The following is a 13,205-nucleotide window of genomic DNA, read 5'->3' as shown; positions in this document are numbered from 1 at the left end:
AAAGGAGGTGCCCACCCACTCCCCAGGATCTTTTAGGCCACCTCCTAAATAGTGGAGACTTCAAATACATCCAACTCTTCCACCTCTGTCTCCTGCTTGTCCTTCTCCATAAGACCCTTCTCCAATCTTTCCCCTGAATGAGGAACTACTAATTCTGAGGCTTGTGGTTAAACAGAAATGTATTCACCACAAATGAAGATTACCTCAAGATCTTGCTCCCCACAAAATTAACTGTTTCATTTTAATTGTAGCTCATATTTTAATAGTAAAGGACTGAAAGATTTATGTTGCACTTAATGCTCTCAAGAACCTTTAGGGTGTTTGTTTGTTTGTTTGTTTAGAGACAGGATCTCACTCTGTCACCCAGGCTGGAGTGCAGTGGCACAATTATAGCTCACTGCAACCTTGAACTCCTGGGCTCAAGCGATCCTCCCACCTCAGCTTCCTGCGTAGCTGGGGCTACAGGGGCATGCCACTGGGCTCTGCTGAATTTCGTTTCTTTTTTTCTTTTCCTCTCCTTTTTTTTTTTTTTTTTTTTTTTTTTTTTTGTAGAGACACGGTCTCACTATGTTGCCCAGGCTGGAATCCTTAAGGTTTGCATAACGAGGAACACAGTAAGAACCAAGTTCTAGTTGATCAGGCTGCCCCACCAGATTAAGGAACTAGTACTTTATATCCAACAGGGCTGGAGTTTGGAAGCCCCGTAGTCGTCGACTTTCCCTTTAAGCAGTGCACAGAAATAGGAGGGATCAACAAGGCCCAGAAGAGAAATCTTGCCAAACTTCAACAAAGCAAATAACCACTTATCGAGGGCTCACTCCACTAGGAACATCACAAAGCAGCAGTTCTCAGTTGGGGGCAATTTTGTCCCCCTCTCACCTCCCCAAAGACATTGAGCAACGTCTGAAGACATTTTTTATTGGTGAAACTAGGTGGGGATGGGGTGAAGGGTGCTACTGGTATCTAGTGGGTAGAGCCAGAGATGCTGCTAATCACCCTGCAATGCACAAGTCAGTCTACAACAACAAGGAATGATTTGGCCCCAAATGGCAAGATTCCCCAGGTTGGGAAACTCTGGTATAAAATAAAGGCACCTGAAACACGCCCCTGACCCCAACCCCAGGCATCCAGTCTTTCTGTCATGATCCCTCTGAACATCTTAGTTAAGCTATTGCCTTTCTTCTAAGGGGAAAAAAAAAAAAATTATATGTGCATACACAGAAACAAAGCTTTGCAATTTTGGGGGACAAGGTGACAGAACAGGGGCCTTGCCATTGTGGACAAGCACCTCATTTTAAAATTCATCTTAATCAAAAACCGCCTAAAGCCAAAAGTTATCAGCCTAATGGCTAAGGTCAGCATGACCATAAACTACAAATAACATCTCCGACCAGAAACGTTCCAAACTCATCCCCAACCAGAGACATGGTAGCCCCAAGATAACCCCCCTCTGGCTGGGAAGATGCCAGCCCCAAGATAACTAACCTCCCTCCTGCCAGAAAGATGTCAGCCCCAAGATAACCTCCCCTCTGCCCAGAAACATTCCGACCCTGCTATAGACTTCTCCCTGACCCAAAAACATTCCAAGCTTGTGATAAGCCCCCTCATCCTAAAACCAATATATACTCTTAGTCTGTAAGAGAAAGCGCTCCTGACCAAAATCAGCCAGAAGCCCCTCTAGGTTTTATCTAAAGTAAACCTGTCTTTAAAAATGTCATGTTTCTTTCCTCTTTCTTTAACTCTTACACAAGTGTTCATCAGTCCCTGATGCCCATTCAGGAACACTCCTCAATCCCAGACACCCAAAGATACTGAAGTCAGGTTCTTTTTCTTTTTCTTTTTTTAATCTCACTCTGTCACTCAGGCTGGAGTGCAGTGGCATGATCTCAGCTCACTGCAACCTCCACCTCCTGGGTTCAAGCGATTCTCCTGCTTCAGCCTCCTGAGTAGCTGGGACTACAGGTCTCGATCTCCTGACCTCGTGATCCACCCGCCTTGGCCTCCCAAAGTGCTGGGATTACAGGTGTGAGCCATTGTGCCCAGCTGAGGTCAGGTACTCTTTTTAGCGAGTATTCTCATTTTAAAAAATCTTTTTAAATAAAAAGAACCCTGCTCCAAAAAAACCATTTGCATGTATGACGTCATTGAAACCTCAGAGCCATCCAACTGGGTCAGGACTACTCGAATTGCCATGGACAGAGAACAAGACTGGGGCACCGAGGGGTTTAGATAACTTTTCCATGGTGACACAGCCAGTGAGTGGCAAAGCCACAGGAATGCCACCCCACCCCTGCCCTGGCCGCCACCAGCACTCCAGGTTCTGACACCCCATGTCGTGGAATCACACAGTGGGATCCCAGCTGACCCAGGATGCTCCGTCTCCACCCTGGCTTTCCATTTGGCCCACACAGGTGAAGTGCAAAGGCTGAGCTCAGAGAAACCATCAGAGGTACTATCACACTGCCCTCATCAGTGACAGTCACTCCTGGCCAGATGCATGGGCGTGGATGTGGATGACATCAGGTATGGAACAGAGGCAGCACACTCCTCGAGCCCCAGGTGTTCACGGGAAGCCAACCATGCCCTGACTCTCTCCTAGGTACAGGTAGGCCCAGGTGCAGCGCTGACAGGCTCACCACTCCTGGACAGGAAACCTCCCGGCCTCAGTCAGCTCCTCTTAATCAGCCCCTCTTCATCTCCAACCAGGATCACCAGTCTGCCAGGCCCCTTCCTGGGCTCCTCAGGAGGCCAGCAGTCTGCCAATATCTGGAACTTAATGAAATGAGAGTAAAAGTGAATCCCTGAGGTTGTCTTATTTTTCCTCCATTGAACCTCCTTCCAGTTCCCTCAGTCTCTCTCTACCTTTGTTTCACAGCAAAAGGCTACATTTGGACCAGGTGAGCTACTGGTCATGCAGGAGTCGAGCTTGCTGTCCTCCTCTGGCTGGACACTGTAGCCTGGAACTGACTCCCAGCTCAGGAATTTGAGCCCAGGAAGCTTATCCTCTGTTTTCACATGCTAGTAGTCACCCTTTTGGTCTGATTGCTGTTGAAAACCACGCAATACAACACCTGCAACTCTGTCGGAAGCCTGTGACAATCAAGAAACTGCATTCACCCAGACTGCGTTCAGAGGCGCATATGTCTTAGAGTTTGCAAATGCACATATTAGAGTCTAAAATCTGTGTTTCAGAAAGCAACAGCCAACCAGATTTAGCAAGTCCCACCCAATTGCCATAGGTACACCAGACACATTTTTTAAATGAGTAAAACTTTTTTTTTTTTTTTTGGAGACTGAGTCTCACTCCATCGCCCAGGCTGGAATGCAGTGGCACGATCTCAGCTCACTGCAACCTCTGCCTCCTGGGTTCAAGCAATTCTCATACCTCAGCCTCCCAAGTAGCTGGATACAGCATGTGCCACCATGCCCAACTAATTTTTGTAGTTTTAGTAGAGACAGCGTTTCCCTACGTTGGCTGGGCTGGTTTCAAACTCCCAACCTTGGCCTCCCGAAGTGCTGGGATTACAGGCATGAGCCACCATGCCCAGCCAAAACATTATTTTAAAGCTAAGCTCCCCACTCTCTTGCTATTCCTTTGGGTCCCCTCTCTCCCTGGGACAAACCCCATTCAACTCTAACGTGCATCCCATCTCTGGATATTTCTCACTGTTACAAGGCAGCCATGTAGCCAGGACCACTGTGTCCTGATGTCTAGTGTGTTTGACAACTAACAGAAAAGGGATTTGGCGTTTTTATTTTATTGTATTTTATTTTATTTTGAGACTGAATCTCACTCTACCACCCAGGCGCGATCTCGGCTCACTGCAACCTCCACCTCCCACAGGCTCAAGTGATTCTCCTGCCTCAGCCTCCTAAGTAGCTGGGATTATAGGTGTGTACCACCACATCCAGCTAATTTTTTGTATTTTTAGTAGAGATGGAGTTTCACCATGTTGGCCAGGCTGATCTCGACCTCCTGACCTCAAGTGATCCTCCCACCTTGGCCTCCCAAAGTGCTGGGATTACAGGCATGAACCATGGTGCCCAGCTGGAAAAGAGATCTTCCTGTCCACAGCTGGGCCCTATTCGGGATCATCTCTTAGGAGGGCCCTAGCTCCTTTCCTGGACTGTATCTTGTCCCCATGATTGAACAAGGGTGGCTTTCAGGAAGAGGATGGGAAAAGTCCAGCCCAGAACCAGGCCCTGCAGCAGAAGGCAAAAAAAAAAAAAAAAAAAAAAAAGGTGATTCCCTTGACTCTGGCCCCCTAAGGGCAATGTGAGCCCCCCCAAAACCATGAGTCCAACTCCCTGTTGTCTGGGGAGCAGCACCACAGCCCAGGATGGCTTGGGGGATGCATTGGATGAGGGAGAAGCAGGCCCACAAAGGGGAGATGAATGTGTCAAGATCACACAGCCAGGCAGGGCACGGTAGGGACTAGACCTGTGCTCAAGGTACTGGGCCATTTTGCATTTCTGAATGGGCAGCAGCATCAGAACCTTCCTACTCCTCATCCCACTGACAGCAGGCTGTGTGCGTGGGGATGTCCTCGACCCTGCACCTGGCACAGAGGGAAGCCAGCCAGCTGCGGACAGTCACGCCCTGGGGCTCTGAGCTGCTCCATTGCACCTGGGGCATCCTGCACCGGGGTGAACAGTTCCCAGTCAAGACGACGAAGACTAGGAGACCCGACCTGGGAACTCTACGTGGAGCCAGAGTGCCCCCTGCTGGCTGACCTCCAAGCAACCCAAACCTCAGGTCTGCATCTAAGACTTCTCATGGCTCCCGCCCAGGAGAGCTGAGGGTTGGGTTCAGCGCCCACCTTCTCCTAGGAAGTTTCTCCTGGACCTGCTGTATCCAACCTCTATCTCAGCTGCCGACTACAGGGCCCCCTGCTGTTTCCAGTTCCTGGCCCACCCAGAGTTTTTCCTACTCATGTGAGCTACCGCCAGGACACTGGGAACGAGGCCCTTGTTTAAGGAATCGTCTTCAGCATCATGGCAGAGGAGGAGCCTCTCCTCACCATGTCAGGGTGAGTGCTGGGGTCTCAGGGAAGCCCGTCCACCATGGGCAACGACATCATTTTCCCAATTGTTCTGCGATTCCCATCTCTCTTGGGAACAGGGCTTGCGCTCTGACTGTGAGTGAACAAGATGACCACAAGGGGGCAGCAGAGACAAAAAGCTTTGCCTGAAAACCATTTGCTGAAGTTCTCCACCCACGAGGTAGAGCAGTTCCCAGTCCTGGCTGCACACTGGATTCACCTGGCGAGCTTTAAACACTACCGATGCCAAGTTCCCACCCCTACAAATGCTGAGTTAATGGCCCTGCGGTGCCATCCTAACATCTTTTTACAATCTCCCAAGGGAAACTTTAATTTAAAATGGAGAAGGGAGTGGAGGAGGCAAAGAGCGACCTTTCAGGCCATTCTTCTATCGGGCTAGGGCTGAGGATCACTGGGTTAGACCCTTGTTAATGCAAAGCGTGGCTCACGGACCACCAGCATCAAGGTCACCCGGGAGCTTGTTAGAACTAAGGACCTGCCCCAAACCTACTGAGTCAGAATCTGCCATTTAACAGATTCTCCAGGGAATTCATCTACATATTAAAAGTCTAAGAAACTTATGGTCCTCTTTACCAAAAAGGCAGTAGGGAGGTCCTGGTCCAATGCCATATGTACAGTCTGTGGATGCACAGATTAAAGCCCCGAGGGAGGAGTCCCTTTGCCCAAGGTCATTGGCCATGTATTCAGTGGGATGGCACAAACCTGAAGGCCCTGACTCCAGTACTAGTGCGCCTTCTCCCACAGTACCCTGCTCCTCCAACTCAGATGTGGGCCTGGGCACAAGAGGGCAGGAAATAGTGGCAGGAGTTTGGTGGGGTCTTTGAACTTCCCTGTTAGCACATGTCCTGTGGGGATCCCAGGGATAGCTAAGATACCATCCCTGGCTCAAGGAGCTTCTATCCTCATATCTAACTCTGGACAGACACACTTGGTATCAGTCAAACACAACCTCTTACCTTGAGTCACGTACTAGAACCATCTCTAAATCTAGGAAAACAGAGGAGGGAGAAAAAGGCTAGTTTGGATACGTAGCCTGGGAAGGTTTCCTGCAGTCCAGGCAGTGCAGGAGGAGGGTGGGTTAGGTTTCCCTCCTTCCCAGTGGAGGGAGGGGCTGCATTTCAGACCAAAAGACCAAGATGAATGAAGGGTACTGACATGCAGGAAAGGATCCACATGACCAGGGCATAGGTAAGGGCTGGGCAGTTGTGGGAGATAAAGCTGGGATGGGACAGGGGCTCGGGGCACAGACCAGACCCTAAAAGCAGGCAGAGCACTTGGCCAGGTAGAACCAATTCAGACCCTGGGCTGGAGGCCACAGAGAGCCATGGAAAGTGTTTGAGCCAGGAGAGGAGTCTGGGCCTTGGAAAGACCTTCCAGCATCAGTCCTGTCAGGTTTTGGAGATGATGCAATGAAGAGAGAGGCTACAGGAACCCTCATCCTGAGAGCTCACTGAGTACACGGATCAAGGCTCATTCATCTCAAGGTCACCAGCATTTACCAGAGCATTAGCCCCTGGAAGGTGACCTGCAAATGACCATCTCTAAGGGAGACCAGCCTTTAACCCAAGGATGATTTCATTCTTAAGGTCCAGGCTGGGCACGGTGGCTCATGCCTGGAATCCCAACACTTTGGGAGGCCAAGGCAGGCGGATCACTTGAGACCAGGGGTTTGAGACCAGCCTGGGCAACCTAGTGAAACCCTATCTCCACACACACACACACACACACACACACACACACACACAAATATATATATATATATATCCGAGTGTGGTGGCACATGCCTGTACTCACAGATACTTGGGGGGCTGAGGTAGGAAGATTGCTTGAGCCTGGAAGGCGGAGGTTGCAGTAAGTCAGGATTGCACCACTGCACTTTGGGCTGTGTGACACAGCAAGACCTCATCTCAAAAAAAGTAAAATAATTAATAAATAAATAAAACTTAAGGTCCAGAACAGGAAATGTAGGTCTCTTGGGACCTTGAGCTTGTTACACTGTGGGGTGGGGATGACCATAGAAATTCCCTTGTGAGATTACAGTGAGACTCACCTGTGATAATGCGTGTTACCTACCTGGCATCTGGATGAGGCTCAATGTCATGGCAACTCCATTCTACCTGCTTTTCCCAGGGCTTCTGTGACTTTGTACCATCGTAGTATTCTCTGGAGCCCCTTGAGTTTTCTCTTCAATCTCTTCTTGCCTCCTAATTAACAGCAGCATTTATTGAGTGCTTTGACCATATTAAAACACTTTGCATATGTGAACTCATTTGGTCCTACAGTCATGCCTTGATTCATTCTCCAAATTTTTTTTTTTTTTGAGACACAGTTTCGCTCTTGTTACCCAGGCTGGAGTGCAGTGGTGTGATCTTGGCTCACTGCAGCCTCCCCACCTTCTGGTTTCAAGCGATTCTCCTGCCTCAGCCTCCCAAGTAGCTGGGATTACAGGCACCCGCCACCACGCCCAGCTAATTTTTGTATTTTTAGTAGAGACGGGGTTTCACCACATTAGCCAGGCTGGTCTCAAACTCCTGACCTTGTGATCCACCCGCCTCAGCCTCCCAAAGTGCTGGGATTATAGGTGTGAGCCACCACACCCGGCCCCATTCCCCAATTTAAAGATGAGAAAACTCAAGGGCAGAGCTGGCACATGAGCATAACAGGGACTTGAATCTGATTATTGGCTCAATCACCCCTCTCCTAACTACTCTTTCTCATGGCCTCCAATGTGTGACTGCCCAAGACTCTCCCCTGGCCGCTCCATGACCCTCAGGCCATACTCTCCCTCCATAACTCCTTCTCTGACAGTTGTGGGGGCAAATCTCAAGTCTTTGTTCTGAGCCTTGGTCTTCTCCTTTGACCAACATAACCACATGTCCAGAGACCAGTGGGCTAGATCCACATGGACGTCTGTCTTCCCCTGAAACCCAACCAGCCCCAACTCTAATCTGAGCCTTGGGCAGCTTGGCCTTGGTCCCTCCACTACAGTACTAAGTTCATTCTCTCCGGAAGTCTAGTTCATCAAGGCCCTGCTGGTTTCCACCCAGGACTGTGGGATCCTGGAGGGCAGGAATCTGTTCTCAGGTGCCTCTCATAGCTCCAAGCACAGTAAGTGCTGAACTTACCTCTTCTTTAGCCAGCATCCCTCCCAGTTCACCTATTTCAGCTCATAGTGCCACCCTCCATCCCTTGACCCATCCCTCTCCAACAGCTGCCTCATCCCCCAATGGTCCTCTCTGCTCAGAACCACTTTCAACTGCCTCTTAGATTGTTCACTCCCCCACCAACTGCTCCTCCCCGCCCTCCAGCAGGCTCAGGTGAAATCCAACCCCATCCGCTGATTTTATTTTTTTTATTTTTTGAGACAGGGTCTCCCTCTGTCATCCAGGCTGGAGTGCAGTGGCATGATCATGGCTCACTACAGCCTCAACCTCCCTGGCTCAAGTGATCCTCCCACCTCACCCCCCACAAGTAGCTGGAACTAGAGACACGCACTACCACACCTGGCTACTTTTTAAATTTTTTGTAGAGATGCGGTCTTATCATGTTGCCCAGGCTGGTCTCAAACTCCTGGGCTCAAGTGATCCTCCTGATTCAGCTTCCAAAGTGCTTGGATTATAGGCATGAGCCACCGCTCCCAGCCTACCCCTTGAAATTTAGCCATACTCTGCCCCCATTCAAGTTAGTTTCTGTGACTTTCCCCAATGAACTGGAAACTCTTTGGGGGAAGGAACTGTGTCTACTTATTTTTGTCCCCACAACACTGTCCGAGTAACTGGCATATGTTTGAGGACCATTTTAATGTGTGTGTGAATTGTCCAAGTCTTTTCTCTTTTTTCTGTGGAGTATTTCATCCTCTGTCCCTCAATTTTTAAGAGTTCTGTATATATTAGGGAGATTAGCCCTTTGTCTGTGGTATGTGTTACAAATATTTTCTCAATTTTTCAGTTACTTTGGTTTCTGTGGTTTGGGTTTTCTGTTTTGTTTTGTTTGGTTTGGTTTCGTTTGCCATGTCCAATTTGCCAGAATTTTATTTCATTGCTTCTGGATTCTGAGTGACGCTTTCAAATCCTTTCCTTACACTGAGGTTAAGAGGAATTCACCCACGGACTTTTTCCCCCTAGTACTTATATGTTTTCATTTTTTACATTTAAATTCATGATCCATTTGAGTTTATTCTCATATATGCTGTGAACAATAGATCTAATTTTATCTTTTTTTTAAAAAAAGACTACCCCATTATCCCAGTACCATTTATTAAAAAGTCTGGGCCAAGCACAGTGGCTCATGTCTGTAATACCAGCACTTTGGAAGGCCCAGATGAGTGAATCACTTGAGGTCAGGAGTTTGAGACCAGCCTGGCCAACATGGGGAAACCCCATCTCTACCAAAATAAATAAATAAACAAATACAAAAATTAGCCAGGTATGGTGGCACACACCTGTAATCCCAGTTACTTGGGAGGCTGCAGCACAAGAATCGCTTAAGCCCAGGAGGTGGAGGTTGCAGTGAGCTGAGATCGTGCCACTGCACTCCAGTCTGGGCGACAGAGCAAGACTCCATCTCAAAAAAAATAAATAAATAAATAGTCTACCATTGCCTCTGAGATTTGACACGCCACCTTTATCATATACTAAATTGCCATTCGTACTTAGGTCTATTCTGCACTTTCTATTCTATTCCATTGGTCTGTCTGTTCATGTGGTCAGTGCCACACTGTTCTAATTACAGAGGCTTTATAGTTTGTTTTAACAGTTCATAGGGCGAGGCCCCCATTTTGTGTCAGTTTTTCCCTGGCTATTTCAGCATGTTTATTTTCCATAGAAACTTTAATATCAGCTTATCAACTCCATGAAACAAAGCTTGTTGGTATTTTTATAGGAATGGCATTCAATTTATAAGTCAACTTGGGGGGAAATGGGCATCTTGATGTTGAGTTGTGATAGCCAAAAACAAGGGATGTCTTCCCACTCTACGTGCTTTAGTGTTTTCTAGAAGTGTTGTAAAATTTTCCCTTTATAGATTTTGCACATTTCTTATTAAGTTTATCCCTAAGTATTTAATCATCTTTGTTGCTACCATACATAGTGGGGTGCTACAGGGACCACAGCCTTTGCCACTTCCCTCTGGAGGCTGCAGCTCACCAGGAAAAAGGCTAGGGACAAAGGAGACCCCCACTTCAGACACCTCTCCTGCAGCTGCTGCCCCTCAGGCCAAGGAACGCCCTCTCTGTTGGAAGGCAGCACCCAGAACAGAGGCCATCCAAACCTGAGGCAGAGGGGGACCATATCCTCCTCACCAATCTAAGAGGCTTCCCCAAAGACCTCACCCCCAGCTTTTGCAGACCCAGCCTAGTGCCTGGGCTTCAGCTGAGAGGCTGGGGGATGTTTTCCTTCCTGCCCCAGAGACTGTCAACTGACTCCTCAAAATGTATCTGAAGGAATGGGAGACATTCTAAAAACACTGTTTGACTCTGAACAAAAAGATCAAAAGTTCAGGGACATTCTTTGAGGCCATCAGAGTAAAAAACAGAAATCAGTCAAAGGAAGAATCTGGGCTTCAACAGATCAAATTAAATTCTAGTGAGGAATCTACTTGTTAATTTGGAGCCAGGATAACAAGAGAAAACAGAGACAACGTGAAATATTACAAAACCATATGTGAGATTTAATAACACTTTCTAAGGTAAGAAGAGCTTTAAAGAACGTAAATGCAAAGGAGACATGTGGATCTAACTTCTGTCTGGCTTGGGAAGAACATATGAGGCTTCAGAATTCCTACAGGAAAAAGAGAAACAGAGAAACCAACATGCTGCCTTTAATGACTTGATCAAATGCCATGAGCAATCTCAGAGAGTCCTCCAAGTCCTTTTTTGCAAGACACAAGAAAATGCCCATCTAAAAGATCACATTACACCATGAGAAGCGCCGGCAGGCCAGTAGAGCGATGAGACATAGTTTCGGACAAGTCAGACGGCAGATGACTTTGACAGAGTCTTCGTTAACCATGATGGGGAAAAGCACAGACTACTTCCAGGCAACACAGAGGGAGGTTGTGTCAGACAAGCAACATCTGGAAGAACAGTAAATCAGCTGAAAGAAGGTGACTACCCACTGCATAAGGCCAACACTCTCCTGAAAAGATAACGTGCATCTGCACAGCCCACTCATGCAGAGCATTAGCAGAAAATCACAGCCCTTAAGCAAGGTGACTCTGGAAGAGAAAGAAATGGAAGCGAGACGCAGCCTTCCAAACGCACTTCGGAAGAGCATCCGCAAGACAGGGGCTGGGAGAGCAACTGCCATAGTGAAAGGTAACACTGACTTACTTCGTGGGACCAAGCCTCTTCTGGAACATCAATCTAAAAACCACAGAGCCTTAATGAAAGCTGTCAGCAAACGGAATCTCAAAAACCAGTTTGCTTAGCAAAGAAAAGAACATGAAGGGAAGTGGCAAAATCTTTCCCCCAAAAGAAAATAACCAAAACTCCAAGACCTGGATTAAAAATGAGAAAAACAAGAAAGGCCTTATACAATCCAGAGTTGCATTCTGAACAAGAACACCCATGAACTCTCCTTCATGGCATAGTATGTTAAAAGAGCTCTTGCCAGCCGGGTGCAGTGGCTCACACCTGTAATCCCAGCACTTTGGGAGGCTGAGGTGGGCAGATCACCTGAGGTCGGGAGTTTGAGACCAGCCTGACCAACATGGAGAAACCCTGTCTCTACTAAAAACATAAAATTAGCGAGGTGTGGTGGCTCATGCCTGTAATCCCAGCTACTTGGGAGGTTGAGGCAGGAGAATCACTTGAACTCAGGAGGCGGAGGTTGCAGTCAGCCAATTTCACGCCATTGCACTCCAGCCTGGGGCACAGGAACAAAACTCCATCTCAAAAAAAAAAAAGCTCTTGCCACAGAGAAAGTAGGTGCTACCAACTTGAGACACGTTTCAGGGTAAACATACAGAGGAAGGGAGAGTCTTCACTCAGCCGTGTCCCTCGAAACAGCCCTGAGAAGCAACAGTCATCAGAGACTTCCTGCAAGACACCCTCAACCACCAGAGTTTTGGTCCCACCCCCATTCCCACACCAGGTGAGGTCTTCCTCCCACCACCAACAACCAGAAAACCCATGGGGTCTTTCTTGCTGGAGGAGCCCAGTGTAGACTAGAGGCCTCAAGGATAGTTCCTAGGGCCATCTGAGGCCTCCAGTGCAGTATGTACCTCCTATTAGATACAGCTGAGGCCCCATCAATACATGCAAGAAACCCTTCCCTTGAAAAGTTGGTGTCACAGGCCGCCTGTCATTTCCATGAGTTCTATGATCACACCAAGACAAGGGTGTCCACCCCACCAGGGAGACCACTGCCCTAACCAGAAAGACTTCCCATGTCTCCTCTTCCTCCCCTCTGTGGTTCCCTTTAGACCTCCTCAAGATAATACAATCTATGTTTTCTCCAAGTAAGAACTACCTTTTGCCCAAGAGGGTATATGTAGAAAACAATCTAAGGTTTGGAGTTTTAAAAAACTCTTGACCACTATGTAGACTACTCCCCAAACTATTTCCTCCTACGAATAACCCGTGTCTTAGTTCAGCTCCTATCAGCTCTGTAAGCATAAATGACTTAGAAATTAACAATAACTTTCCATGCAATAGGGCTCCCACAATGTGGTGCACGTTCCTAAAGCCTTCCAGACTTTCTGTAAGAAGTGTGGCAAGCACCAACCCCACAAAGTGGCACAGGACAAGAAGGGCAAGGATGCCATGTATACACGGGGAAAGTGGCGTCATGACAGGAAGCACAGCAGCAATCTTGGGCTGAGTACTCAGGAGGCTGAGGCATGAGAATTGCTTAAGCCCAGCAGGTGGAGGTTGCAGTGAGCTGAGATCACGCCACTGCACTCCAGCCTGGGTGACAGAGTGAGACTCCATCTCAATAAATAAAAAATATAAATAAATAAATATAAAAAGTCCATCACTGCCTCTGAGATTTGACATGCCACCTTTATCATATACTAAATTGCCATTCGTACTTAGGTCTATTCTATACTTTCTATCCTATTCCATTGGTCTGTCTGCCTGTTCATGTGGCCAATGCCACACTGTTCTAATTACAGAGGCTTTATAGTTTGTTTTAATAGCCC

General features: G+C 47.8%; 1 long non-coding RNA gene across 1 annotated transcript; it reads right to left on the bottom strand.

Annotated features, from left to right (window-relative positions):
* Positions 1–902: 902 nt before the first annotated feature.
* Positions 903–8,324, bottom strand: LOC112129402 (uncharacterized). Its single transcript, XR_008514668.2, has 3 exons — positions 8,189–8,324; positions 7,137–7,267; positions 903–2,772 (listed from the first exon to the last, which is right to left on the bottom strand). It is a non-coding gene; the product is annotated as an uncharacterized LOC112129402 (long non-coding RNA).
* Between the last annotated feature and the right edge of the window lie 4,881 nt (positions 8,325–13,205).

The sequence above is a fragment of the Pongo abelii genome, chromosome 18 (genome assembly GCF_028885655.2).
Source record: "Pongo abelii isolate AG06213 chromosome 18, NHGRI_mPonAbe1-v2.0_pri, whole genome shotgun sequence".
Lineage (NCBI taxonomy): Eukaryota > Metazoa > Chordata > Mammalia > Primates > Hominidae > Pongo > Pongo abelii.
The sequence above is the reverse complement of the archived record's forward strand: the minus strand, read 5'-3'. Positions and strand labels throughout refer to the sequence as shown.